The sequence below is a fragment of the Camelus bactrianus genome, chromosome 1 (assembly GCF_048773025.1).
Source record: "Camelus bactrianus isolate YW-2024 breed Bactrian camel chromosome 1, ASM4877302v1, whole genome shotgun sequence".
NCBI classification, from domain to species: Eukaryota; Metazoa; Chordata; class Mammalia; order Artiodactyla; family Camelidae; genus Camelus; species Camelus bactrianus.
The window spans coordinates 110630263-110645201 of NC_133539.1; the positions used below are offsets into that span (position 1 = coordinate 110630263).

The 14939-nt window shown below is 42.5% G+C and overlaps 1 protein-coding gene and 1 non-coding gene across 5 annotated transcripts in view; both read right to left on the reverse strand.

The window, feature by feature from the left end:
• Nucleotides 1-8617, reverse strand: part of TMEM108 (transmembrane protein 108) — a 291093-nt gene extending 282476 nt beyond the window's left edge. For 2 of the 4 annotated variants that reach the window (XM_074371221.1, XM_074371220.1), the window contains exons 1-2: nucleotides 8479-8617; nucleotides 1667-1785 (exon numbers count right to left, since the gene is read on the reverse strand). The gene's annotated coding sequence lies outside the window, so the exon portion shown is untranslated. The remainder of the gene's footprint in view (nucleotides 1-1666; nucleotides 1786-8478) is intronic. The other 2 variants (XM_074371223.1, XM_074371224.1) reach the window with 2 other exon arrangements.
• Nucleotides 8618-11872: 3255 nt separating this feature from the next.
• On the reverse strand, nucleotides 11873-11979 carry LOC123614762 (U6 spliceosomal RNA). The gene has a single exon (XR_006722235.1). It is a non-coding gene; the product is annotated as a U6 spliceosomal RNA (small nuclear RNA).
• Between the last annotated feature and the right edge of the window lie 2960 nt (nucleotides 11980-14939).

The following is a 14939-nucleotide window of genomic DNA, read 5'->3' on the forward strand; positions in this document are numbered from 1 at the left end:
AGCAGGAGAAAATCACAGAATGCCTCCAGCAGCCGGTTCTCAGGCGGGGGTGGCGTCCCTCCCCTGCCCCCCACGGAGGGTTGGCAGTGTCTGGAGACATTTCTGACTGTCATGACTGAAGGGGGAAGCGCTACCAGCATCTAGTGGGTAGAGGCCAAGGATGCTGCTAAACATGGTACAGTGCACAGGGCAGCGTCCACAACAAGGACACGACGACAGTGCCGAGGATGCGACCCTCGATCCTCTGGCACCTCCAGCAAGACTCCCTGTGACCCCTAATCAATAGTTAAAGAATGGCTCCCTCTATAATTTGATCCTTGTATGGTGTTTACCCAGAAACATGCCAGTTGAGTGCTATTCCTGGCAGGCTATACTTGTTACTTTTAAACTGGAAGACATATGGGAGCCACCGAGGGAAGGGAGAAAGCTAGCGAAGTCCAGCTCCTTTCCTCTAACGAGAAAGCCTGGTGAGGACCAGGTCTTTTCCTTAGCGACCCCCGAGCACTGAGCAGGGTTCTGTGTCTGCCTGCTCACCTGGACCCTTTAGCTGTTGACTTGCTCTGCAGCTGCCTTCCTCTGCCTTGCTCATCACTAAGCACGTGGATCACGCCAGAGCAGTGATGATGGACGCTCATGGGAATCTCCTTAGCTCTCCAGCCCCTAATGGTCTATTTTGTTCAGTAAATTGTACTCATTACTGAGCCATGTGAGGCACCGGAGGACATTGGCCTTTCTGGGTGCCCTCTGTCTGAGCCTGGGTAATGGACATTGTCTGACAAGGCTCCACAGTACTGAACTCCACCTGGTTTTCCAGCTGAGTCCTTTTTTTAAACCTCCTGGTCCCCTCTCTCCTAACCATCCTGAGTTATGCTTAGATCTGTATTAATTATAATTTTTCTTTTCAAGGAGGCTGGTTTTAGCTTAAGCTCTATAAGTGGAGAGCTCAGACAAGATGGGACGCCCTTTGCACCCCTCCTCCCGGAGCTCTGCCTGACCTCTGAGAAGGGCACACCCAACAGTGGATTTCTCCCTCTGGTCTCAAAAATCTTCAGTACAAATGAAAATCCAAAGCCAGCTTTGGTTATAACACTCCCATCCACTGCACTAGGGACTGCAAATAGATGAGGAGGGGACGGACATGTGACTTCCAGTGAGACTGGATAAAATGAGATGGAACGGGCAGAACCAGGTGCTTTAATAGTGCTATTATCCACCAAGCTGGGAGTCAGCAGCTCTCTGGTAAGTTGTCCCCCCAACCCCGAAAAAAGTGATTAACGCAGGAAAAGTTAAGCAAAGTGATCCACTGGGGGGAGGAGGGGAAGGACGAGAGAGGAGAGAGCAGATATGGTGACAAGAAAAAGGCGACTGGGCCTAGCTCTCTTCTCAACAGTATATCTCAGGAAGGCCCCCACCCTCCATGTAAATAGCACTCCATACAAAGTCATGAAAAATTCTTGTGTTGCAATATTTCCACACACAGATTCCATCCTACCACCCTGACCACGATTTTAACTTTGTAAGTGGTGATCTGAATGGTGTCTATGAACTGAATCACTAAAGGCTTTTGGAACCTTTCACAGTCAGGGCACCCCATTGTGCTGACTCCAAGGGGCTGTTGAGACAAGAGTAAAACCAGAATAATGGCAGAGAAATGCCTTTGACTTACCCTGGAGTAGAGGGAGTGAGAGCCTTCAAACGCACTTACATCCTCACCACCCATCAGCTCTGCTGCCTTTCACCACTCACTCACTCCTGCATGTTGGACCACAACTGATCGATCGCCAACTACCAAAGACGAAAAATGAATGAATGTATTAGGCCAAAAGATCCACAACTTCAAGTCCCAAGCCACAGCTCCAAAGAATTTCTTAGAGTAGGCTAAGTGCTTACTACATAGGCCCAAACACATACAATGGCTCAAGCTCAACAAAAGATTATTTCTGGTTCCTGTGTACGTAGCAGACAAGTAATCAATCGATAGAGTGGCCCTCCCTGATCCCTGACCCAGGCTGACAACAGTCCTGCCAGCCTTAAACATACCTTCCAAGCTCACCCAAGGGGCCCTCTCCACTCCAGCCTGCGAGGAGTATAAAGCAGCATGGAGAGCCTCCCATGGGAGCTCTCTTTTTGTGTTTCCCCCTAGAAGAGGACCACAACACCTTTCCACCTCCACTCACATTCTTTAGGCTAGAACTCAGTTACACAGCCACACCTAAGCCCATGGGTTTGCTGGGCAGCTAAGAATCAGTCTCTGTCACACAAGCCTAACACCAGCCCAACCAAGAAGTCAACATCAGTGTTACAGTACGTAGTTCTCGGTGAGACACTAGCACAGAAAACTGGACTTAGTTACTTAACAACTCTGAGATCTAGTTTCCCGGTTTCCTCATCTGTTAAATACCCTGCTTCCCTTATCGACCTGTGTGGGTCAATGTGAGGCTCAAAGAAGCACTTCTCAGACTTCTCTGTGCACGACAGCACATGGTCATCGTGATACAATGCAGATTCCCACTCAGCAGCTCCTCGCTGAGACCTGAGGCTGCAGGACTAGCGAGCTCCTAGGTGATACTGATGCTGCTTTTCTCTGAGCACACTTCAAGCAGAAAAGAGATGAACAATTTGAGAATATTTTTGCATACCACAAAGAGATTTGCAGATATAAATAATTATTATCCTGGATTGACTCTGATCATAAATGAACTCCCAACTAGCCAGCACTGTCAGGATATGTTTAGTGTAGGTAACAGAATTTTATATAGCCGCATGATTTTGGAATTAGAAAGAATTTAAGTGGTCACTGCTCTCTCCTCTTATTTTCCAGACAAGGAAACAAACTCAGAGAAGTCAATGATGCTCCCAAAATCTCACAATAACTCAGTGTGCTGGGATAGGAAGTAGAAATTTGACTTTTCTTCCTGTTATTACATAAATTCAGTTGTTAACTTTCTCAAGAAGAAAGGGTAATTTTTATTCTTCTGCTAAAGCAAGAATAAATATTACTCTGGCCCAAATCTAAAAAGGTACCAGAAGGCAGCATACATCAACATGGGTCACCGTGGTACCAAATGTAAGTAAAGGGTCACAGGACAGACATCAAGAGATTTTCAAACAGAAGTTCTTCAAAACGTAGTGATCTCCACCAAAGTTATGTCTCACACGTCCAAAATGTGACTTGAGCACAAATTAACTTCTGTGTATCTCATGGCAAAAACAACAGTTTTTATATTCAATATATATGCACCAAGTCACTCCTATTTGGGAACAATTAGAAAAAGAGAGAACTTGGGGTTGCAAATAAAAAAGGGAAAGAAAATAATTACCTGAGGAGGAGCAGTGATCTCTGTGATCATCCCTGGGGACAAATAAAGGAACCTCAAGATTTTTTATCCCTGACACTTAAATTATATTGCATCTCTGAGATCGTGGTGAGTCCTAGGAGCTAATAGCAGAAAGTGAAATGTAGGGCCTCAGCAGTGAAAGACAAGAGTCCAAACTCCAAGTCCTAAGTCAGAAAGGCATTGACTAACCTGGAAATCAAATCAGACTGGGGAAGAAAGAAGCCTCTTAGTACGCAAGGCTCCAAGAAAGCAACATAAATTTCAAAGTGTTCTGGTGAAATTAGGAAGGAGTACTTATCGAGCAAAGAATGGTAAATGGAAATCAATACTTGCATATACATCATTAAGATGGATAAAATGCTATTATTAGCATCTTCATTTGTTGAGCATGTTCAAGCATTTTAATCAAGGTAAAATGTTCTAAGAACTTCTATAGGTTTACTTCTATACTCCACCCCCAACTGTCTCCACCATAGTGTGTTTAACACCTCAAAAATTCTCCCACCCAGGCAATTTCCCAGAATCTATTCTAGACTGTAGAATTTTTAACCTATTTTTGTGCCATGAACTGCCCCCTCCCCTACTTGGCAGTCTACTGAAGTCTAAGGAGCTCCTTAGAATAATCTGTTAGGTGCACAGAGAAAATATATAAGATTAGAAAGGAAGCCAATATATGGAAATACTCCTCTAGCCACATAGCCCTCAAAAGAGTCCATGGACCCAATTTAAGAACATCTGGTTGGGGAATGACTCTTGTAGGGTGCTAAAATATTTTTCTCATAGGAAAGTTTATGTAGAAAAGTTTTAAAAAACCCAAGGATGCCCAGTAAAAAATCTTGCTCAGGAACAGTCAGTGAAGAAAAGAATGAGTTGCAAAGGGAAGCCTGACCTTGAATTTCTGCCCAAACTCAACACTATTCATGCTGTGGCTTTAAAATCCTACATTAAGGAATTACTCAGAATTTTCTTGGCTCCAGCCTTGTAGACACAGCATATTCTGCGTACTGATGGCAGGTGAAGAAGCGCAGCATTGGAGAAGGCAAGATTGAGATGAGCCTGAGGCTGGGTCCGAGTTCTCTAACTCATTCTCTGTCACTAAGCAGCTGTGTTAGCTCCATCAAGTCACTCAGCTCTGAGCTGAAACTCCCTGTCTACAAAACGAGAAGGTTGAATGAAACCATCTCAAGGGTTTCTTCCAACTCTAAATGATTACAGTTCTAAGACAATGCACAATCATTTCTCTGAGAAGAAATCAGTGAGATTTCTTCTTGCCCTAGATTCACAGCATGAAAATACCTTCTAGATGAGAATTTTTCAGATCTGTCAAAAATCTCTAATGAAAATCAGCTGACCACAGAATTGTAGGCTTGGAAGGGATTTTTTAAGAGGCAAACACCACATCTCACCAATCCCAGTGACCGGGTGAGAAAACTGAGGTTCAAAAAGGCAAAGAAATTTATCTGAGGACACAAAATGAGACAATGTTAGTGGACTGTCATGATCTCTGCCACCTAGGACCAGCAGGATTTTAGGATTCGACATTTGTAGGGAAAACTAGCTCATCAGTTCACTTGAAGAAAGACAAAAATAAACCTCAAATAAGCTGAGTTGCAGGACGGGAACGGCAGGAGGAAGCAGGTGACTGGGGTAATGACTCCCAGCAGCAGTGCTCTCTGCCTCGGGCAGGGTCAAAGACTGTATACACTGCACCCTCACTGGCAAGTGCACCACCTCCCTCAAATACCATGGCTACAAAATCCACCTCAAAGAACAGTCAGTTACAAAAAATAGAAAAACAGATATTTCAAAAGAGGGGAATGGATGAACGAACTCTGGCTAGTAAGGTCAATAAAACCAAAGTTCAAGATTTGGATTGTTGTTACAATCTCAAAAGGACAGAATTAGCTGAGACAATCTTAAAACACATGTTAGGAATTTTTAAGTTTTAGAAGAAACTGATTCAGAAACAACTTTGACCTTGTGTGGACAGCCCTGAGATACAGTAACTACTTAATGAGCATTACTTTTACTAATACCCTCACCACTATCTTCAAAGCATGTAATTACTGAATACTGGTCAGGTTTGAAGGTCACATGTACTTCCACAGTCCCATTCATGTTTGTAGACTAGTTTTATTAGCAAAGAGATAGAAACTATGAAGTTGTCAGTAATTTTGACTGAATTGATTTCAGCCTCACATTCAATTAACCATCATGTATGCCAAGTGCTTTCAAAACTGTGGTATGATGCTTAATTGTCAGCTTTCCCTTGTCTTTTCCCACACACAACCAGCAAAGTAATCACATTCATGCCTCAACACACATTTCTCCTACCTTATATAAACATCTCGGCTTTCAGAACTTTAAAAAAAATTTTTTAAAGATTATCTTTGGGAACTGACACAGTCTTTCAAAATCTTCTAGACTAGAGGCTACACACCACTGGTTTGCCAGCCCTGTATTTCATCTTCTCCAGGAATTCCCAGAGACAGGAGTGCCATCTACTGGCAGGGAGGGCACAACTTGTTTTCTGGAAGCCTGTGGGTGACGTGCCAAGGACCTGAAAGAATGGCAGTCTAGATTGGTGTCTTTGTGAGCCTTTCTTTTCTAGAGCACATTACAAGCATAAATGATGCTAACCACCTAAGACACGGAACTTCACAGGGACCCCCTGATGGAGGGCAGGTTTTCGAGAAGCCACAGAAAGCCCAGCCAAGCTAGCCAATTGTGAGGTCACTCTGCCTGGAAATGCTTCCTCAAGGCTCCAAAGGCAAGCAGCTGAATTAAACACTTCGAGCTCTCCTTTCCCCCAGCGCTTCTGTATCAGATGATCTCACCCGTCCCCAACCTGTGGCAAATGTTATCCCCCTCCATCTTACAGCAAGCGACCGAGGGCAGGTGCTCAGAGCCCTCGCAACGTGAAGGCTCTTAGATTTACACAATGTGACATAGATCCTGCTCAAAGGACCCTACTGCTTAGGCATGCAGGTCGGACTCTAATCTCTCTCATTCACTCTCTGTCCTCCCTGTCCCTGACCCAGGGGACAGAAAAAGCAGAAAGGAAATGATTTTGTTGTTGCTTTGAAAGCCAACACTAGTGGGTTTTTATTGAATCAGAGAATAAAACCTTGTCCCGTAGGTCACCAAGGTATGTTGCTTCCCTCAAAATGAACTAAGGCTGCCAATCTTCCCGTCTTCCCTAGTGTACACTAAGTGTTTCTCAACCTTTTCAAAACCCCTGCCGCCCTTCCACAGGCTCAACATAAACACTGCTTGCCCTTTGTGTAGTTTATATAACAAAAGTGACATTTTTCTCTCTTGACACAAAAGCATGTACCTTTTCAAACTATACCACCTACTCCAGCCTTAGAATTCCTTCCTCCACTGCATACCAGCTCAAAAACAAAACACAGACAAATCGTAAAAGTCTTCCCACTAATTTGCTTTATGTCCCAACCAGGTGACAGATTTCACTTTACGAGGGTCGTCTGTTATATTCCCAACAAGCTCTGCAGCACGTCCTCTGTCACTTTCATTCATCCCAGAAAACCACCAGAAGTTGATTTGCTGCAGCTGATAAGTGTTAATTCTGATTCCCCCTAACAAATCTAAGTGTTCCGTCTTCAATTTGCTTTAATTTACCAAGTAAATTGATTTCTTAGCAAGTGCAGGCTTTTCACAGGCAAGGGGTGTGTCTTGGATGTTTGCAAAAGTCCTAAAGAAACAAAACTTTGTGTGGGGAAGGTAAGCGTAATAAAAGGCCTTTGAAGCAGTGTCAGGATGTCTCTGAGGAATCAGTAAGAAAGATTCTCGTCCATCTCCTACCAGAATGAGTTCTAAATGGATGACAGTGAAACTCCAGAATACAGCAAAATCCTCCTAATGACAGTTAGTTGAACCATTTCTTACCGAGGAGACTGCTGGGTATATTCAACAAATTAACCAGTGGAAAACTGAAGGGACTTTTTATATTTCATTATAAGACGTACAGTATGCCCTTGCTATTGCAGGTCTGGGGAAATGGAGAGGGAAAGAGAGGCAGGCGATGCCTTCCTTTTTAAAGTATGACTTAAAGGAGACATTCCCCGTCCCCGTTCCCTCGCCCCGCCCCCACGCTGCTTTTGGCATCCAAGGGATCTTCTTTAAACACGCACTTTTCAAAGAATTAAGATCTAAATGGGTGTAATTTAGACTTTGTCTTCCCTCCTCCCTACAGCCTATTTACATGCTGAAAATATGTCATTACTTGCTTAGGCAGCCAGAAAAACCTAAGTTTACAGAGATAATCCCCTATCCCCCCTCCAAAAAAAAAGATTTTCTCGAAGGAGAATCTCAGTGTGATGGTCTGGTCTGCAGTTCACTGCAGGCATCTCCCTCCTCACAATTAGCAGTCATCAGTTTCGCTGCATCTGTAATTTCTCATTGTAGCTTCTCATTTAGACCTCTTATACCAGTACCCAACTGCTTTAAGGAAAACATTTCTTTTTTTATTTTCCTCCTCTGAACGAATCTCAGGATTTCTTCGGCAGGCTGAAAGCGTTCAATTTCGGTGCAACTCTGGGGTGAGAGCTGGCGTGCAGGTCCGGAGAAGCCTTCCAGCGGCGCACCTGGGCTCGGCCCACCGGTCCTGCCCCCACCCCCGCCCTCACAGCTGCGCTAAGAATTCGGCTTCGCTCGCAGCCGCCAGATTAGTTCGAGTCCCGCGGCTTGGCCAAAGTGACACTACATTTTTTTTCCCTTCGTTCTCACCTGTGACAGGTCCCACTGCATTAAAGCCATCTTCTCCCGGGCCCTACCCCAGGTCTGGCGCCCGAGACGCCCCCGCCCCACCACCCTTCACCTTTTACCTGGGGAGGGGGCCCAATACCAGCATCCCTCCGGGCGGGGAACAAAGGCGGAGGCGAGGCTGCCAGGTGGGCAACTCCCCTCGGGTGCACCCGTCACCGCGGTGAGAAGGATGGTGAGGTGCATTAGAGGGTAGAAAAAGGGAAACCGAGGCACCGAGGAGGATGGCTGAGCCCGGGTCTGCATCCTCCCTGAAGCGAGGCTCCCGGGGCTTACAGACTCCAGCCCTCCCCCAGCCCCGTTCCCCGCACCCGGCCGCAGAAGGGCAGGGGGGCCTTCCCGCCGCGGTGCTTACCTCGGGAGAAGCGCTCCGGCTCCCTCCGACGGCTCTGGAGAAAGCCCCGCCGCTCGCGCACGCGCACTCGCGTTCTCGCGCCTTCGCGCCCCCGCGCGCGCCCCTCCGACCGGGCTTCGGCCCGCCCCGGGCCTGTCCGTCAGCGTCCGCGAGAGCCAATCCAGTAGCACGGGAGGACGAGCGCCGGTCACGTGGTTGGGCCAGCCAATCACCAAATTGCCCTCGGCAGCGCCGGCTCCGATGTCCCTGGGGGTTCGGTTGCTACCGAGTAGAGCCGGTGCGAGACAGGCACAAAGGGCTGAGTTTCTGTTTGGGGGGCTGATTGATCAATTACTAGATCAAATGATATCTCACATTCTTAATATGAATAGGCATGACCTGAGCATCTTGTTAAAGAATGGATTCTGATCCACAGTCTGAGATGAGTACCTGATATTCCGCCTTTCTGAAAAGCTCCAGGTGGTAATGATGATGCTCCTGGTCTGAGGACCACGCTTTAAGTAGCAAGATTTTAAAGGCACCTGTCAGAAAGTGATGGTAATAACCCCCATTCCATGTTAATCTGAAAGTTTCGCAGCCTTTTCTTTCCTCCAGTGATGGAAAGCATTCCAGTGACTGGCCAAACAGGAGGTGTGCTGGTGACGCTCAACAATTTGGGCACAGGCTGAGGGAAGGTATGGTTAATTTCAACATCACCCACCCGTAGTCCATGGGGCAGCAGCCTGTGCCAATTTGGTGGATGCTCCCCGTTGGGAACACTAGGCCATCCTAAAGTGTTGGGCATGTGTGTCGCTGTGCTAGATTCTTGGCTAGAGAAACAACATAACTTGCTGCTTTCTGGAAATTTGCAGTCTGTCACAAAACTACACAGGCAAACTCAGGAAGAAACATATAGGAATAACACGCAGGGAGCTAATTGTCCCAGCATCTTTGACAATTCAGGCCAGAATTGTCCAAAATAAGCCAAAGAGGCTGTAAAATTTCCTATCTTAGGCATCTTTAAAATTGTTCAGATATTCTTCTGTCAGTAATTCCATAGTCTGGAAGTCAGGAAGCCCAAAGCCTCCGTCATCTCTCCAACTTGACCTAAGTCTTAAGTATTTTCAGACTGGCTGCATAGTTAAGCTCTTATTACCCGATACTGGACCAAAGTGATTCAAAAGTCTGAGTTCTAAATTCTCCAAAACCTCCTTCCCCCAGCTTCCAGATCAGGAGGTGGGATCCTGCTTCAAGCAGCTTTCTCTCACAATTCATCAAGGTGATCAAACTGTCACTTAAAGAAAACCTCACCCTTGTAGGTGTGTCTTGGGCCTCTGGCTTATCAGGCCCAGAAGTGAAGCACACTTAACAATCTTAGACACTGTTCACCAGTGTCTCTATCAGAGATGGCATAGTACAAAAGTTAGAGTTGCAGGGAACATGTTGAATCTAGCACAACAGTTCTGGCTGCAGCAGGAGTAAAGAAATGTCTAACCAAGAAAAATATGTTGGATTTGAGAGTTACAGTTTGATGTAACCCTACCAAGTCTGGGTTACCTGTCGCTATTATATGGTTCCATACCACTCTCCACTTCCCTTATTGTAGATGTTACAAGTGTATTGTTAGAAACCTAAACAAACAACTCTCCAATGAAGACATACAAATGGCCAATAGGCACATGAAAAAATGCTCAGCATCGCTAATTGTCAGAGAAATGCAGATCAAAACTACAATGAAGTATCACCTCACACCAGCCAGAATGGCCATCATTAAAAAGTCTACAAACAATAGATGCTGAAGAGGGTATGGAGAAAAGGGAACCCTCCTACACTGCTGGTGAGAGTGTACATTGGTGCAGCCACTATGAAAGACACTATGGAGGTTCCTTAAAAAACTGAAAATAGACTTGTGGTCCAGCAATCCCACTTCTCAGTATATATCCAGAGAAAAATAACACTCAAAAAGACACATGCACCCCAATGTTCATAGCAGCACTATTTACAATAGCTAAGACATGGAAACAACCCAAATGTCCATCAATAGATGACTGGATAAAGAAAATGTGGTGTGTGTATGTATGTGTGTGTATATAGATATAGATATAGATATAATGGAATACTACTCAGCCATAAAAAAAGAATAAAATAATGCCATTTGCAGCAACTTGAATGGACCTGGAGATCATCATTCTAATGAAGTGGGCCGGAAAGAGAAAGAGAAAAGCCATACAATGTGATATCACTTATACGTGGAATCTTAAAAAAAAAAAGGGACACAAATGAACTACTTATTATTTATAACTTAGATGATTGATTTCTTGAATATGTATAAGCACATTTGACTGTCCTTTAGGATTAGATTACTGCATTCTGTTGATTGTTAGTTTGTGGTTGGCTTTATTCTTTAATAACTATGTTTAAAAAGCCAAAGCTCTAAGCTGTTCTTAGAAACAATCATCAGTACATATATGTCAACTAAAAAAATATGAACAGTATATTGTATACATGTATTTACATGCAACATATCATATATGTGCAGTCAAATTGTAACAATTCTACCTAATAAAACTGACAAATGAAAAAAATGTATTGTAAATGCCTAGGTTTTTTCTTTATCTTTATCAACACTAAACTATAGCTTTCTTGCAGCTCATCATGTTTTGTTCATTACTGCATACCCAGCACCTGAGAAGGTGCGTGAGATGTGTTTCCTGGTATTCAAAAAAATACATGTTGACTGACTAAATAGGAAAAAAGTGAGTAAATGAGGTAAATTGAAAGTTTTTTTAAAAGAAAAACATGTTTGAAATTCTCAGAGAAAGTTAATTTTCTGATCTTTAAACCAGTAGTTCTCAAGCTTGGGTGTATAGTAACACTTTTAAGGAAATAGATTTTGGAGTCTTGTACCTAGAGATTCTGCTTGCAGTGAAGAGTGGAGCCTGGACAACTCTTCAGTATGAAAAGTTTCACACGTGATTTGTATCCAGTCATGCTTGAGAACAGCTGCATAAACTGCTAGACCTAGGGACATTCTTTAACAAGGGAGAATTAACTTGGCAACACAAATCACTGATGACATCAAGACTCTGAAAACAGAGGCAAAGTTTCTACATAATTTATGAGAAAAGATTTTTTTTAAAAGGCCAAAAATAATTCATAGGTAATAAATACTCTGAAGACTATTCAGTGTAACAAATTGAAAAGCCAGGTTCACAACTAGATTTAATTCCAGTTGATTAAGCAAAAATTTCAAAAAAAACCTATTACCTTTTTTTTTAACTACACCAAACTGATCAACTCTCCAGTGATATCTTGACTCATTTTATGCCCTTCTTAACTAAAAGTCAGTTTCTTTTTTTCCACTGAGTACTTTAAATGTCTTTATTTTTTATATATGCATGTATGTTTTTATTGAAAAAATATGGAACACTTCACGAATTTGCCTGTCATCCTTGCGCAGGGGCCATGCTAATCTTCTGTATATCATTCTAATTTTAGTATATGTGCTGCTGAAGCAAGTACTAAAAGCCAATTTCTATTTGAACATTATTGAGAGTTATTCTTGGACCCTTTTCCCAAAGTGTGCAACAGCATCATCTAAACACAGATTCCCTGGTTGGGGGAGAGGGAGCGGGTATAGCTCAGTGGTAGCACGCATGCCTAGCATGCAGGACTCTTCATCCTGGGTCCAATCCCCAGTACCCCCATCAAAAAAATAAGTGAAAAAACACAGATTCCCAGGCCACCAACCAAACCCCCCTCTGGCATCTCTCCTGTAACAATTCTGAAGCCAGCACTAGTTAAATTTAAGTCCCAATTATACCTCCTGATACAGAACATCTATACATAGGCAAACTCTCAAGCTGTGCGATTATTTTATTAGCCATGATAAAGGAGGTGAGTCTATTTTAAAGTATTCCAAGAGAGTCTCAATTCTCTTTACTGGGATTTTACCAAATTCTAATATTTTGTGACACAAAGTGATTAGTGCCTGGATCTTGGAAAGCTAGAATTGCATAGAGTTTTTCTGTGGAGTGATATTTGCTGTAGTGGAGTATGACCTAATTTTTAACTGAATTAGTGAAGCCCCCTCAGAACAGTCTGCCAACAACAGCCATCTTGCTTGAAAGTGACTTTATTTGCCACTTCAGAAATATGGAAGCCCGATGTGTGAGCTTTCGTATTTATGGAATATGGAAGCAATCTAACTTCCCTCTGCTCTGACACTTTTAAAAATACATTTCACAGCATACAAATGGGGGAGAAATTTTTCTCACCTTGTAAACTTGTAGCTTGATCTACTGGGTGAAATAAGGACAGTTTTCACTGATATTTAACTAGCCTCAGTAATTTAAAATTTTAACTAGAAGAAAAGCATTTATTTTTCTCTTTGTGAGTGCCATCATTACAGAAAGAGGCAACAAGAAACAAAGAGATTCTCACTTGAAGACAAGAATTTGAAAAAAGAACATCCAGGCTGTCATTCATTTTCTGTTTCTCAGTCTGCTTGCCTCTCATGTATTACCCGTCTATCCTATCTCAGGAAATGGATCTGTTAATATCTGATTTAAATCAGGAGTAAGCTTAAGCAAGCCCTATTCCTGCTTTGCCCCCCAGAAACTGCTTAGCAAGAGACTTAGGTATATTTGAAAAGAAAAGAAAAAGATGGGATATAAAAAGCCAAGTCTCCAGAAATCCACCCCTTGCTCCGTTATGACCAGAAACCCCACAGACCGCTTTATGATTGCTAATTATGTTTTTCTCTCTCTAGCAATAAATAGCTCCTCTAAACTTAATTGATTTTATTCATGAAGATCCACAGATTACCCAAGATTCTAATCTCCATCTGTCATATGAATCTAGCCAGGATAACATTTTATGTCTATGTAACTGTGTTTAAATAGCTGGTACCTTTTTTCCCATTTAGTAGTATAACTGTGTACAGATTTAGCCTAACACACTGGACGTTTTAAGGTAAGTTTATATTCTTTGTGTTCCTTACATAGCTATAAAGCTATATACATATTTTTAGACTTTTGTAAAATATTTCATATTTAAAATGTATGATATGCCCCCTACACCTCCCCAACTTAAGAAATAAAGCATTATGAATACAGTCAAAGCCCTCATGCACCCCTTCCAACAAGCTGAGTTTTTTTAGATGGAGACATCACACTTAGCAAGCTTAGCCACAAAGAAGAGAGAATGGTTTATGAAAGAAAACACCATATTTTATGCATATAATAGAAAACATAAATGTAAATGAGCAAAATTATTACTGCATAAGATGTCTGGAAGTTCCAAACCGGTATAAGAAAAAGATAACAGAGCCAGAAATTCCATATGGTCCAACTCCTGTGCAGGTAACTTTTGGAAGACAACACAAGTGTTGCAGAGCAGAGGTAAGATGAGAAATGGTCTCCTTCATTCAATTAAAAAAAAAAACCACATGAGCCCTGTCTTTTAGCTCATTTTAAATTAAGTAAGTCATCATAACTCAAAATAAAAAGTGTTATGTTACAAGTGAGGCACATACAGTATAAAAAAGGACAAAGAAGGAACACCAGTTCTTACTGATGATATCAGGGAAGACATCCTACAAGAAGTGATGCCTGAATTGAATTCCAAAGAACTAATAAGAGTTAGCCAGCAAAGTGCTAGCAGAAGGGCCTAGCAGCAGACCATACAGAAGCACAAGAAGATGGAACATTGAGGAAGACAAAGTAGTTTAATTTGACTGGCTATGAAAGGGGAAAGAGCAACACTATGTACAGAACAGCCAAGACATGGAAACAACCTAAATGACCATTGACAGATGCCTGGATAAAGAAATTGTGGTATGTACACACACACACACACACACACACATATATATAATGGAATACTATTCAGCCATAAAAAGAATAAAATAATGCCATTTGCAGCAACATGGATGGACCTGGAGAATGTTATTCTAAGTGAAGTAAGCCAGAAAGAGAAAGAAAAATACTATATGACATCACTTATATGTGGAATCTAAAAAAAAAGACAAATGAACTTATTTACAAAACAGAAACAGACTCACAGACATAGAAAACAAACTTATGGTTACCAGTGGGGGAAGGGGATGGGAAGGGATACATTGGGAGTTTGAGATTTGCAGATACTAACAAATATATATAAAATAGATAAACAGCAATTTCATGCTGTATAGCACAGGGAACTATATTCAATATCTTGTAGCAACTATGGTGAAAAAGAGCATGAAAACGAATATATGTATATTCATGTATCACTGAAGCATTGTGCTGTACACCAGAAATTGACACAACATTGTAAACTGACTATACTTCAATAAATGTATATATATACAGCAAAAAAGAAAGAAAGGAGAAAGAAGGTGATTGAAAGGTGGGGCAAAGACCAGGATGAAAGGATGGTAAATGTATGCTACATGATTCCTCCCTCCTCTAATCAATCATCATTTAACTCTATTCTAGTGA